Here is a 14557-nt window from a genome sequence, read left to right on the forward strand (position 1 = left end):
CCTCCCCACCCCCGGCCCCCTCATCTAAACTGATTATACATTTCATCTTCAGTTCCTCCATGGAGCGTTGGTCGGTGGCCGGCTTGTCCACTGTGTTTGCGGCACCAGTGTGATGATGTCAGCAGGCATGCTGACCTCATCACAGTGCTGCACATCCGGGGCGGGGTTAACGGCGCTCCTCTGCCCCAGTCCCAGAGGGGAGCGATGTCTCCTGGACAGCTCTGTGGGTCTCAGCGAACCCTTTAACGGGCCGTATATTGCGCAGGCCTGCCCTACCCCAATGTAAGGGGGTGACCGGACCGGTCATGCGCCTTTTCCCTCCTTATGCTTAACGTATTATACTCTGCTTATTATATGTATATGAACATGTATGTGACAGTTGTGGGACCTGTTAGCTGCAGAGTTAGTGCAGGTTTAGATGGGATCTGGGCAGTGCAGAGGTGGGCACCAAAACAACAAGGTCAGTGGTTAGGCAAAAAGCGGCCATTGCTTATTAGGAACTTACACCTTGTAGGTCACATCAATGACAATAGGTAGAACCAAAATACAGTTTATTCCAGCAGAATTGGGAATGCAGCTCTGAATGGTCCGGATCTGGTATTTGCTTACAGTTTATCTGCGATCTGTCATTGCTGTCTGAAGGGGATTTTTACAAATTATTACATACAGAACAGTCCTCGCTTATAATAAGCCAACCACAGAGCCATTTTTAATTGAAACTAAAAAATTCTGCAGGCTACAGAGCTGAAATCTCCCATCATTTCCTGCTTCTTCAGTGTCTGCACATAGCGTGCTTTGATCATTTGCATCATTGAGGGGGGTACATACATTTTGAACATTTTAAGGTTGTTTTTTTTTTTTCTTTTTTACATGGCAGGCTTTTATGGATGACAAGGACTGCAGACGGGGCGTGGAGATGAAATAGGAAATATAAATAAGCTAGAAATTACATCACCCCAAATAATTGTTACATAAATCCTGAGAGGTTTCCGGAGCTGCAGTCACGACACAATGAAATCTACAGGAAACTGCTGAGAAAGGATGGAAAAAAAATAAGTGTTCACACCCTGGTCTCAGGATGAGAGGAGTGGGCAACAACGGCAAAATACCTATTAATGAATTATGGGTGATAGGTTCCCTTTAAGGCCGAACTTACACTTGTTTTGACGCAGCCCTGAAAGTTTTTATTTCCGAATTAGGGGACATTTTTTTCCTTCTACGAACCTGGCACATAACACGTCCTTATGGGCAAACGAGCACAAACTTCACAACTTTTGGGTCTCATGTAATATTGATATATTTGATATCATATCAGCCAAAAACTGCCTCAAAATGTGACAGACGAGTATTACTGATCTGTAATATTTTATTATAGACTTGTTATAGATCACATGATTCATTAAATCAGAGTGAAAACAGCACAATAAAAGAGGGCGATAATAATAGTGATGATGATAACACTATCGTACAATTCTCTCACATGGAAAAAGGAAATAGCAGCTCGATTAAGCTGTTAGGAGTGTGTCCAATTACATCCATCTGAATAATGAAAAACGTTTTCAAATCAGTTTTATGGTCGTTTTTTAGATTATATGTTAGGTATCGAAATTGTGCAAAATTAAATTTTTTTTTTCCTTTTTTTTTTGCTAAGATTTGGTGAAGTGCAAATAATTCTCTTTCCGATTTCACCTCTAATGGTGCGGGTGATTTATTAGGTCCAGTACAGTACAATGTGGCGGTTCTACTTCCGAAACCTGAAACGATTACATACAGTTACATGAAAAAGTTTGGGCACCCCTATTAATCTTAAGCTTAATGTTTTATAAAAATTGGTGTTTTTGCATCAGCTATTTCAGTTTGATCTATGTAATAACTGTTGGACACGGTAATGTTTCTGCCTTGAAAGGAGGTTTATTGTACTAACAGAAAATGTGCAATCTGCATTCAAGCAAAATTTGACAGGTGCATAAGTATGGGCACCCTTATCATTTTCTTGTTTTAAATACTCCTACCTACTTTTTACTGACTTACTAAAGCACTTTTTTTGGTTTTGTAACCTCATTGAGCTTTGAACTTCATAGCCAGGTGTATGCAATCATGAGAAAAGCTACTTAAAGTGGCCACTTGCAAGTTGTTCTCCTGTTTGAATCTCCTTTGAAGAGTGGCATCATGGGCTCCTCAAAACAACTGTCAAATGATCTGAAAACAAAGATTATTCAACATAGTTGTTCAGGGGAAGGATACAAAAAGCTGTCTCAGAGATTTAACCTGTCAGTTTCCACTGTGAGGAACATAGTAAGGAAATGGAAGAACACAGGGACAGTTCTTGTTAAGGCCAGAAGTGGCAGGCCAAGAAAAACATCAGAAAGGCAGAGAAGAAGAATGGTGAGATCAGTCAAGGACAATCCTCAGACCACCTCCAGAGAGCTGCAGCATCAACTTGCTGCAGATGGTGTCACTGTGCATCAGTCAACTAAACAACGCACTTTGCACAAGGAGAAGCTGTATGGGAGAGTGATGCGAAAGAAGCCGTTTCTGCAAGCACGCCACAAACAGAGTCGGCTGAGGTATGCAAAAGCACATTTGGAGAAGCCAATTTCTTTTTGGAAGAAGGTCCTGTGGACTGATGAAACCAAGATTGAGTTGTTTGGTCATACAAAAAGGCGTTATGCATGGCGTCAAAAAAACACAGCATTCCAAGAAAAACACTTGCTACCCACAGTAAAATTTGGTGGAGGTTCCATCATGCTTTGGGGCTGTGTGGCCAATGCCGGCACCGGGAATCTTGTTAAAGTTGAGGGACGCATGGATTCCACTCAGTATAAGCAGATTCTTGACAATAATGTTCAAGAATCAGTGACAAAGTTGAAGTTACGCAGGGGATGGATCATTCAGCAAGACAATGATCCAAAACACCGCTCCAAATCTACTCAGGCATTCATGCAGAGGAACAATTACAATGTTCTGGAAAGGCCATCCCAGTCCCCAGACCTGAATATCATTGAACATCTGTGGGATCATTTGAAGAGGGCTGTCCATGCTCGGCGACCATCAAACTTAACTGAACTGGAATTGTTTTGTAAAGAGGAATAGTCAAAAATACCTTCATCCAGGATCCAGGAAATCATTAAAAGCTACAGGAAGCGACTAGAGGCTGTTATTTTTGCAAAAGGAGGATCTACTAAATATTAATGTCACTTCTCTGGTGAGGTGCCCATACTTATGCACCTGTCAAATTTTGTTTGAATGCAGATTGCACATTTTCTGTTAGTACAATAAACCTCATTTCAAGGCAGAAACATTACTGTGTCCAACAGTTATTACATATATCAAACTGAAATAGCTGTTGCAAAAACACCAATTTTAACACCACATTAAGCTTAAGATTAATAGGGGTGCCCAAACTTTTTCATATAACTGTATATGGAGTCAAAATGTCGCTCCCTCTCTTTTACCACTGTGAACACCAAAACCATGTTTGGATTACTTTTTTTCCGCAGTCACACCTTTGACCCCTACCCGCCATGCCAACGTGAAAGACCTTTCCACCGGTATATCTAAATTTTTGGGGATTTTTCTCCTGGGTGAGGGCCGTTTGAGCACTGACACCACTCTCCCACCTCTTGGACTCTACAGTAATGGTGGGGTGAGACTCTAAACTCAACCCCATGTAAAGGTCTCATGAGAGTCTCACTATTTTACAGTGAAGGAAATAAGAAAAAAAATAAAACGTCGTCAACATATCTACAATTTTTTATAGGAAATCCACTAACCACATCCTGACCTCACACTACTTCCTGAAAGATGTAAAGAATGACAAAGGGAGAGCTGGGAAATCATCTAAATCAGTATCTCCTATATCTTGATATCCTGCACGGACAATGAACTGGACCCTAGTAGTCGGGGGAGGGATGCAATATAAAAATAGGATTTTGTCGTCTTTGTATTAGACGTTAACAATATACAAAGGGGGAATATACAGAAATGGGGAGTGAATGTGCAGGGGAAAGTGCATGTCAATAAGATGCCGTCATGGCAAAGACCAAGGTTCGATCTGCAGTAACTGAAGCGTCAGTTTAACTGAGATGCAGACGTGTAAAAGTCATCGCACCATGGATCTTCCCGGTCAATGGCAGATATATCAGACAGGGAGGCTTAGACTATGTCATTTTGTGGAGGGCCCCGGTAGATGCTTCCCAATGGCGTTCCAGCTCCGCACAGTTTCAGAAAACAGCAGCAGCAGTTATCTCTTGGGTCCATTTCTCCATCTTCCTCTGTAGCTCTTTTTGGACTCAACTTTTTAGCTAAAAGACAGAAAAAAAGAGATCAGTAACGTCACTGGCGGACACAGACGGACAAGGATCCCTGTGCGAGAACAGTATACGGATCCTTTGCAGTCCAATAGTTCTGCTATGACAGAAGCTCCTTGCTGATTTGGAGCGGGTAATGGGTCCCTTACCTCTTGGGCCCCTGTGTGAGTGCACCAATGATATATCCGCCCCTCTATACCACAACACAGGCACTGATACTATTGCATGAGCTAGTCTGGGACTACCTTTATACGTCAGTTATATCTAAAGCAGTACTCGAATTCTGCTGGTATCCAGTTAGCTCTCAGTATCACAAGACATTGCATCTCACGCTGCCCCCTGCTGGATCAAAGTCTGTACAGAATATGCTTTGCTGTGGTGCATTTGTGAAGCCCAGCTGTGCTTGGCATCACAGACCCAGAAGGGTGTATTGAAGGATTCCTCCACAAGAGGCCCCCATAACCATTCACACATCTCCACCTTCCACCTCAGACCACCAGAGGGAGCTCCTTAGGGAGATATATAAGGGAAGGTGGAGCCAGGCAGCCGTTAGTCTGTTGATGAGTTCCTGCAGAGCGAGACATAGAAACAGGTCAGTCTGCAGTGGAGCTCAGTGACTCAGCAATTCTTCTGAGAGTTCAGTTGGTGCAAGCCTGAATACAGAGTGGAGTCCAGACTCGGTGTAGCTCAGTGAGGTGAGCTGTACGTGTGCCGGCGCCATAAGATCGGTGAACCGCGGCACGCTGCCGTTAGTGTGAGTGGCCTATTGAGGGCTCGAGTAGGCCGAAGGCGAAGGAGTAGAGAGTTAGTACATAGGGGGCAGAGGAGCTTAACTAGCTCACCCCGAAGGAGAATCAGTTACCGGACACCGGGTCCGAAGCTTGCCGGGATCTCCACGACCCAGTAAGAGAAACCGGAATCCCTGGAGAACTACAGGTCCCAGGATCGCTAAAGTGCTGATACGTACCAGAGCCAGGAGACACATAGGCCCCGTAAGTCGGGAGCGTGCACTCCAAAAGAAGGCCCTACCACAAGGTCAGCCAGCGCAGGACAGAGACAAAGTTAGGCCTAGCTCCAGGCAGGTCAGAACTTATTACGCAGCAGCAAGAACCAGGAGGCCCAAAACCTGCTCATTGGGGAGGATCCGGACATACACCCTTCACCCTACAGTGCTCCGGGGAGTGCCTGAAATTATACCAGTAAAAGGTACTGAAGTGACTATCGTGTCTGTCCCTGTTCTTGCTCTGACCCGGCGGAGTCTCTATATCCTGCATCCCCGTTCCTATACTGCCCTGAGGCCCAGCTCTACCTGTGGGAAGCTATACCATCAAGCTGCCCTATCATCAGCCTCAGTGGACTGCGCAGCGCTGGTGATCCTCACCAGGAACCACAGGTGGCGTCACGAACTCTTTCTTTTATAAACTTTACAAATATCAACCCCTTTTTAGGAGAGACCCCAGGGTACGAGCCCGGGAGCCGACCACCGCGAAATCCCTAAAGGCCAAAGGCCCGGGTACCGAGTTATCCCCACTTCCCCTGGGTGCCACATCTCTCTAACTGGCGTCACGAACAGGATTGCGTGCCCGCTGCAACGACGCCGTGTTTTGCCCGTTGCCACCGGGTACTGTGCGCCTTTATTTTGAACTGTGTATGTAAAGTTGTGGTGAAGATAGCCGCCATTGTTGGGCCGTTGAGCGAGAAGAAGGGCGTAACCGCGGGAAAATAAGGGGCGTACCTGCAAAAGAGCGCAAAGTCCCGGACACGCTCCACGCCTTGACGTTAAAGCAGGAAGCGCCAGGTCCTGTACGGAGCGTCGCTGAACGCTCTGACGTAGGACGCAAGCGACGCAAGGTCCTGAAGACAACCGTCACCTGCGTAGCTGCGGCCTACCGGAAGAAAAACCAGAAGGTAGGCCACGGTTAACTAGGGGGGCGCTAAGATGTCCGTCGAGCAGCAGAATGCCGACCTACCGATCAACGTTCCTGAAGTACGGCCCGCACCCGATAATCAGCAGGCCGAAGCCGCCGCTCCACCAGCAGCGCCTGTAACACCTGTGATTCCTATGACTTTACCGTACATTCCTGGAGCAAAGTGGCTCCCCCAGTACAACGGCAAACCAGATACCCTGTCTGGATTCAAGCGGAAGATATGTGGTATCTTAGACATGTACTCTATGACCGGCAAACAAAGAGTCGCCGTTGTATTAGGACAGCTGACCGGTGCTGCGGAGTGGGAAGTGGAAACATGGTTGGCCGCAGACCAGGAGTCAGTGTCCGCAATATTCCAAAAACTACAGACTGTCTTTGAGGACCTTACTGAGGCGGACCTCCGGATGAGGTTCTACAGCTGCTCCCAACAACCAGAGGACAATGTTCGGGACTACGCCTGGCGTCTACAAGGGACCCTGCGGGCTCTGAACCAGGTTAGTCCGACCAGCTTTGAGAATGAGAACAGAATGCTGAAGGACCAGTTTGTCCGGGGACTGAGGTCTCCAGAGGAGAGCAGGACTGTGCGTTGGTGGTCCCTGGATCATCCAGATGCCACCTTTGACAATCTCAAGGACATGGCTATAAAAGGACTGCAGCCCCTGGAAGCAAATGCCATCCAACGCTACCACGGTGGGGCTACCCCAGAGCCTGCAACACCCACCTTTTCTCCAGTGACTGCTGAAGCTAAGGTTCCAGCAATGTCCCCTAAAGAACTGGACAGTCTGCGCTCTGAGGTGCGTCAGTTGAGCAAAACCCTGACCACTGTGCTGAGTGCTCTGCAGCTGCGGACGGAGCATGAGGAAGGAGGGAAGATCCTGTTAGCCGACAGCCCTGAGGATGTCCCCTGGATGCGGAGGAGGAGGAGGCCAACACCACCCTCGCCGAGGACCAGTGATCAACGCCGTCCACCAAGGGAACCAATCTGCTACCGATGCTGTAAGACCGGACACATCGCCCTGAATTGTCCTTTAAACGAGAAAACCCTGGATCCGAGGGCTGCCACCCAGGAGTAAGCTCACCAGGCCCATCAGACTGGTACAACAGGTTCGTCGGAGGAAGACCTTTCCTGTCCATTGTGGTGGACAGGATCCCGACGCATGCCCTGCTGGACACACGATCTCAGGTAACCATCATGCCTGAAGTCCTCTATAAGAGGTTCTGGTCCATGGACGATCTACGTCCGCCAGCTCCAAATTTGTCTGTATATGCATCAAATGGACTCCCCCTTAACCTGCTCGGGGTTAAGAATGTGACTGTAAAAGTGGGGAGAGTGGAGCTGAAGGACCAGGGACTTATTGTAGTGGAGTCTAACCCTGATGACAGCAACCCTTATATGGTACTAGGCACTGGTAACTGTTTGGGAGAGGTTGTGTTCTTGCTCCAACAGATCGCTGACACTGCCAGACCGAGACAGAGGAGGGCGCTGCAGAAAGAGATCCGTGTCCTGATGTATCAACAGCAAGTGAGGTTAACAGATGGTGAAATCGGTAATGTGAGGGTAACAGACCCTATACCCATTGTTGTCCCCCCAATGAGTGAAATGCTCATCTGGTGTAGAGCTGCCATAGGTCTTAGAGGACAGAGCTACCAGGCGGTAGTAGAACCCCTTTGCTCTGAGCACAGACCCACGCTCTTAACCACCAGGGGGGTGGTAGATGTACGTAATGGGAGGGTGCCTGTCCGTCTTCTTAACATAGGGGAAGATGAGGTCAGACTGCCACGTTATGCCACTGTTGCCAAATTACATGCTGTCAATAACAACTGTATCCATGAGGCGGAGTCCTTAACTTCACCAGAAGTGGAGAATAATGACCCTGCAACCCAGGTGGAGGATTGGTGTCAATAGCTCCATGTTGGGACAGTCACCACTCCTGCCCATAAAAAACAGGGTGTACACCGGGTGGTTCAAGAATACTCGCAGGTGTTCAGCAAACATCCACTAGACTTCGGGAGGGTTAAGGGGGTTCAACATCATATCCCCACAGGCAACCATTCCCCAATTAAAGAACGTTATAGGCCTATACCCCCAGCTCACTACCAGAAGGCAAAAGAAATGCTGCATGACATGAGGAAGGCGGGAGTGATAAGGGATAGTTGTAGTCCCTGGGCAGCTCACCTAGTGCTGGTTAGGAAAAAGGACGGGAGCATGAGAATGTGTGTAGATTACCGTCAAGTAAATCGCATTACACATAAAGATGCATACCCTTTGCCACGCATAGAGGAGTCCCTAGCTGTCTTAAAGTCTGCAAATTACTTTTCTACCCTTGACCTCACTAGTGGTTACTGGCAGGTCGCTGTGGCTGAGGAGGATCGGGAGAAGACGGCCTTCACCACCCCGATGGGACTCTGCGAGTTCAACAGCATGCCGTTTGGACTCTGCAATGCCCCCGAAACGTTCCAGAGATTGATGGAGTGCTGCCTGGGACACTGCAATTTCGAGACTGTGTTACTTTACCTGGATGACGTAATTGTGTACTCCAGAACGTACGAGGACCACTTGAAACACCTGGCAGAGGTATTTGAGTCACTGTCCCAGTACGGGATGAAGTTAAAACCCTCAAAGTGCCACCTGCTCAAGAAGAAGGTACAGTACCTGGGGCACATTGTCAGTCCGGAAGGGGTAGCACCAGACCCAGAGAAAGTCACAGCCATCCAGAAGTGGCCGGAGCCGAAGAACCTCAAGGAGGTGCGTCAGTTCTTGGGACTAGTCGGATACTACCGGAGGTTCGTAAAGGACTACACTAAGAAAGCCGCTCCTCTGCAAGACCTCCTGGTAGGGCAGTCCCCCAAAGGCAAAAAAACCCCATTCCACTGGGGTAAAGAACAGGCTGAATCATTTCAAGAGATGAAGGAGATCCTGACAGGTGATGAAATCTTAGCCTACCCTGACTACAGCCAACCGTACCTGCTGTATACTGATGCCAGAAATGAAGGCCTTGGCGCTGTCTTAAGTCAGAAGCAGAATGGGCAAGAGAAAGTCATCGCATACGCAAGCAGGAAGCTCCGCCCGACCGAGAGGAACCCAGAGAACTATAGCAGCTTCAAGTTGGAGTTCCTGGCCTTGGTCTGGGCCATCACTGAAAGGTTCAAGCACTATCTGGCTTCCAGCAAGTTCACTGCCTTTACTGATAACAAACCCTTGACCCATCTTGAAACAGCTAAGTTGGGGGCTCTGGAACAACGATGGATGGCTCGGCTGTCAAACTACCAATTTACAATTAAATACCGGGCGGGCCGCAAGAACGCCAACGCTGATGCCCTGTCTAGGATGCCTCACCAGTCAGACACGGAGGAAGAAGTGGATGACTTGGAAGAGATTGAGCTACCTGCCTTTCATCGGAATGGGACGATCCATGAGCAGAGAGTCTCCAGGAAGCAGCGTGGAAAGACGTTAAACCCCCTGCCTCACCACAGCTGGAAAGAGACCCAGGACAGCGACCCGGTTGTCAGCCGCATCAAACAGCTGATAACCCAAGAAGGTGCCTCTCTGGAGAAGGATGCGTCTCTCCAAGCAAAGCAGCTGTGGAACGAGAGGAGCCGGCTGCTTATCTACCGTGAGAAGCTGTGCCGGAGGTACGTCAATCCAAAAACTCATGAGATGGTATGGCAGATAGTAGTCCCCAAGACAGACATCCAGATGGTATTAGAAGCTTACCATGGTCAGGCAGGGCACTTTGGCTGGAAAAAGCTAGAGACCCTGCTGAAGTGTCGATTCTACTGGGTAGGAATGCGCAGCTCCATTGAGAGGTGGTGCCGGGACTGTGGACCCTGCGGCCTAAGAAGAAAAGACTTCAGCAGCCAGAAGGCACCCCTGCAACCCATAAAGACGACTCGACCCCTGGAGATAGTGGCCCTGGGCCATGTCAAGCTGTCCCCCAGCAGGTCAGGGTACTCCTATGCTCTGACCATGGTGGATCACTACTCACGTTTCCTGGTGGTCGCCCCTGTCAAAGACCTGACAGCAGAGACAGCAGCGAAGACGTTCCAAGCATACTTCTGCAGACCCCATGGATACCCTGAGAAGGTACTGACTGACCAAGGCCCGGCCTTTGAGGCTGAATTGTTCAAAGAGTTCTGCCATCTCTACGGGTGTAAAAAGATCAGAACTACACCGTATCACCCACAAAAACGGTCTCTGTGAAAAGATGAACAACATCATCATCGACCTACTGAAGACCATACCACTTGAAGAGAGAAACCAGTGGCCAGACCTACTACCTGACCTAGTGGATCTGTACAATCATATACCAGTCAGTTCCACCAACTGCACTCCGGCATATCTCATGCGGGCAAGGCCAGGAAAGCTGCCCATGGACTTGGAGCTTGGTGTTGTGGAGCCTGAAGCTGATATGACCACTGAGGACTGGGACACCACCAGACAAGAGCAGTACAGAAGGGTAAAAGCTTGTGTCAAGGACAGTCTCACTCGGGTGAGGGAAAAACAGGAAATTCAATACAACAAACACGCACCCGCAGAACCTTTCACACCTGGTGAAACAGTACTAAAAAGAAAAAGACGTAACCACAAACTCGACGACCAATGGGAAAAAGACCCCTACACTGTGTTACCATCAAAATTTGACAACAAAAAGACCTGTATAATTAGTTGTGATGGAGGAAAAACATCTGCTACAGTGTCCAGGGACCACTTAAAGTTGTGTCCAGACGTACTGAAACCCCAAGATGAAGTGTCTTTCACAACCCAGGAAGAACCTGAAGAAACAGTGATCCACTCTGACCTAGGAGACTTCCCAGCGGATTGGCCTCAAATAGGAGGTGCAGTAATCATTCCAGTACTCCAATTCTATGAACAGCCAGAGAATCCTCAACAGCAAGTTGAACCTGTAAGTGCTGCAGAAGAGCCAGCTCAAGAAGCATCCCCGGAAGAAGCAGAGCAAGAGGGCCCAGCCAATGGTAGACTTGCCAGTCCAAGAGAGAGGTTAAGGCAGTTTTACAACATGGTTACACGTAGAACTGGTAGAGTAACTGAGGATACAGATACTGACACTCCACTAACCACCGCACTACGCAGATCAGTACGCAGCACAAGAGGTAAACCTCCTGATAGGTACACTCAATAAATAGAAAAATTTCAGAGAATGTAGCTAGTTACCCCTGGGGTATTCTATATTTAACTGTGATGTATTGCATAACTGTTTATTTTCATGCATGCTTATTAATTTGTGCTTTCTCCTACTAATTCTTTATTTACATAATGAACTGCGTGGCTGAGGACTGTGTGCAGCCCAAAAACTCTTGATGTATATAATTGCGCTCCCTGGAGTGCCCCTTTTAGGTGACCTCAGAAGGAAAACCTGTCTGGAGTGGCTTTTGTGGAGGTCCAACTCTGGATCTTCATGCCCTGCAGCCACCCCAGGGCCTGCGTAGGGGGTTTAGGACAGGTCCCTCAAAACTACCAAAGTACTCTACCTTGTGAGATAGACATCCTGTATGGGAACCTCACCATAGGAGACTTGGATTCTGAGGACACTCTGTAATTGTTATGGTTATGCAATGTTTAAGGTTCGTGCCTCCCATAAAGGGAAGAATGTTCAAGTATTGCTTATGTTCCCTATTGTTACTGTTTTATAAAATGTGCTTCAGCCCGGGAGTGCTGAGTTTAACTAGGGGGGGAATGTGAAGCCCAGCTGTGCTTGGCATCACAGACCCAGAAGGGTGTGTTGAAGGATTCCTCCACAAGAGGCCCCCATAACCATTCACACATCTCCACCTTCCACCTCAGACCAACAGAGGGAGCTCCTTAGGGAGATATATAAGGGAAGGTGGAGCCAGGCAGCCGTTAGTCTGTTGATGAGTTCCTGCAGAGCGAGACATAGAAACAGGTCAGTCTGCAGTGGAGCTCAGTGACTCAGCAATTCCTCTGAGAGTTCAGTTGGTGCAAGCCTGAATACAGAGTGGAGTCCAGACTCGGTGTAGCTCAGAGAGGTGAGCTGTAGGTGTGCCGGCGCCATAAGATCGGTGAATCGCAGCCCGTTTGTGTGAGTGGCCTATTGAGGGCTCGAGTAGGCCGAAGGCGAAGGAGTAGAGAGTTAATACATAGGGGGCAGAGGAGCTTAACTAGCTCACCTCGAAGGATAATCAGTTACCGGACACCAGGTCCGAAGCTTGCCGGGATCTCCACGACCCAGTAAGATAAACAGGAATCCCTGGAGAACTACAGGTCCCAGGATCGCTAAAGTGCTGATACGCACCAGAGCCAGGAGACACATAGGCCCCGTAGGTCGGGAGCGTGCACTCAAAGAGAAGGCCCTACCACAAGGTCAGCCGGCGCAGGACAGAGACAAAGTTAGGCCTAGCTCCAGGCAGGTTAGAAACTTACTACGCAGCAGCAAGAACCAGGAGGCCCAAAACCTGCTCATTGGGGAGGATCCTGATATGCACCCTTCACCCTACAGTGCTCCGGGGAGTGCCTGAAATTCCACCAGTAAAAGGTACTGGAGTGACTATCGTGTCCGTCCCTGTTCTTGCTCTGGCCCGGCGGAGTCTCTTTGTCCTGCATCCCCGTTCCTATACTGCCCTGAGGCCCAGCTCTACCTGTGGAGAGCTATACCATCAAGCTGCCCTATCATCAGCCTCAGTGGACTGCGCAGCGCTGGTGATCCTCACCAGAAGCCACAGGTGGCGTCACGAACTCTTTCTTTTATAAACTTTACAAATATCAACTCCTTTTTAGGAGAGACCCCAGGGTACGGGCCCGGGAGCCGACCACCGCGACATCCCTAAAGGCCAAAGGCCCAGGTACCGAGTTATCCCCACTTCCCCTGGGTGCCACACATTGTGGGAGTGGTAGTATTTACACCAGGCCCTATATATTATGTGGTGCTTTCCCCATAATGCAATGCTGTATAATAGCTGAAAAGTCACAGCAATGCTTAAAAGGAGTACTCCAGGAAAAAATTAAAGTGGGTTTCAAGGATAAGGCTATGTTCACACATGTTGTTTTTTTTTTTTACGCAACAAATCTGCAGCAAAACTGATCTCTGGCAAAAAAAAAAACATAATCAGTTGCGTTTTTCCAGTGTTTTTTTCACTGTCCTTCTGTCTCTATTTACACATGTACAGGAAGGACCCAACCAAGGAACAAAATAAGCAACAACCAAAAAAAAAAAACATGATGGAAAAAAAAAAACAGAGAATTCTGGTTTCTCGTAGACTTTGCTGGTGCTGCAAAACGCAGCGGAAAATGTGCATAAAAATCCGCAGCAATAAAACGCAACGTGTGGGAACATAGCCGAAGAAAAACATGACAAAAATAGTGCAATCCCTGGATATAAGTTGAGTGTGATATTGCAGCTCACTACTTATAATACAGGGGCCAAGTGGGTGGAGCCTGGACCGGGGAATTTGTGTCAAGCTCCGCCCCTTTATGGTATACCACAGCCTATCAGTTTTCTGCAAAGTGTCCCTCTAAATGCCTATTACATTGACTATGGAAGTGCCGCACTCACCCAGCGCTCTGACGCATTTTCTTGCAAATTGAAAGGGCCACATCACAACGGAGATGGCGGCGCTCATCATGGACCTGCGGCAAAAACAACAATATAACTGACGTTTATTACAGCACAGATATACCAAGGGGTTAACACAAGAAACTGCAACCACAAGACTTATTACTCCGCAGTCCTCGCTCACGTATGGTGGGTGTATGGCCCCTTATAAATCGCCCTATAATTCACAGACGAGGGGAGGAATCCGCACATCCCGTCCTCACTCATCTTATTATTGGAAAATAGCAGATGACAGGGAACAATAGATTACTTTCACTTCTCGTACACTTTCTCCCTAGTCTGAAACAGCAGAAAACAGGGAGCGATAGTTTGCATTTGGTGATAAGTTGGAGGGCGGATGCCGATGGAGTAATGACTGATGGGTAAAGTTACAGATGTAAACGATAAGCGGCACTTACCGGGGACGGGCAGGGTCCTGCTATAATCAGAGATGAAGAACTTAAAAGGTCCAGAGACGAGCGACTCCAAGAGCGAAAGAAGAGGAAGTTTATAGAAACGTCAGACGTCAGATTTAAAGGGCTGCAGACACAACGCAGGTCACATCCGAGGGCTGCAGGCACAACGCGGGTCACATCCGAGGGCTGCAGACACAACGCGGGTCACATCCGAGGGCTGCAGGCACAACGCGGGTCACATCCGAGGGCTGCAGGCACAACGCGGGTCACATCCGAGGGCTGCAGGCACAACGCGGGTCACATCCGAGGGCTGCAGGCACAACGCGGGTCACATC

The 14557-nt window shown here is 48.3% G+C and overlaps 1 long non-coding RNA gene across 1 annotated transcript; it reads right to left on the bottom strand.

Moving 5' to 3' along the window:
• Nucleotides 1–3328: 3328 nt before the first annotated feature.
• On the bottom strand, nt 3329–14356 carry LOC141161240 (uncharacterized). The gene is made up of 3 exons (XR_012250629.1): nt 14226–14356; nt 13768–13841; nt 3329–4304 (listed from the first exon to the last, which is right to left on the bottom strand). It is a non-coding gene; the product is annotated as an uncharacterized lncRNA (long non-coding RNA).
• Nucleotides 14357–14557: the final 201 nt, after the last annotated feature.

The sequence above is a fragment of the Phyllobates terribilis genome, unplaced genomic scaffold, assembly GCF_046119375.1.
Source record: "Phyllobates terribilis strain yellow unplaced genomic scaffold, ASM4611937v1 Scaffold_9__5_contigs__length_417890890, whole genome shotgun sequence".
In the NCBI taxonomy this organism is placed as follows: domain Eukaryota; kingdom Metazoa; phylum Chordata; class Amphibia; order Anura; family Dendrobatidae; genus Phyllobates; species Phyllobates terribilis.